The 251-nt window shown below is 41.4% G+C and overlaps 1 protein-coding gene across 1 annotated transcript in view; it reads right to left on the reverse strand.

Annotated features, from left to right (window-relative positions):
• Pttg1 (PTTG1 regulator of sister chromatid separation, securin) overlaps positions 1 to 62 on the reverse strand; it is a 6,210-nt gene extending 6,148 nt beyond the window's left edge. Inside the window, exon 1 of the mRNA XM_021177662.1 lies at positions 35 to 62. The gene's annotated coding sequence lies outside the window, so the exon portion shown is untranslated. The remainder of the gene's footprint in view (positions 1 to 34) is intronic.
• Positions 63 to 251: the final 189 nt, after the last annotated feature.

Here is a 251-nt window from a genome sequence, read left to right on the forward strand (position 1 = left end):
TTGCCACGACATGGACCTGCGAAAAGGTACTCACCCAATAAACGTCTTGTCCCTTTAAATTTTAAGGGCTTTTTTTTTTTTTTTTTTTTTTTTTGTGGAAACAGGTTTTCACAGGACTCAGACTGTCCTTGAACTCGCTGTGCAATGAATGGTGAATGACTTTTAACTCCTGAGACTGCTTCCGGTCTTCCAAGGACTAGATTAGTGTCTGTGCCACTGCTCCAGGCTCACTTTTATGGTTTTGGCTTCTT

Source organism: Mus caroli, chromosome 11 (genome assembly GCF_900094665.2).
Source record: "Mus caroli chromosome 11, CAROLI_EIJ_v1.1, whole genome shotgun sequence".
Lineage (NCBI taxonomy): Eukaryota > Metazoa > Chordata > Mammalia > Rodentia > Muridae > Mus > Mus caroli.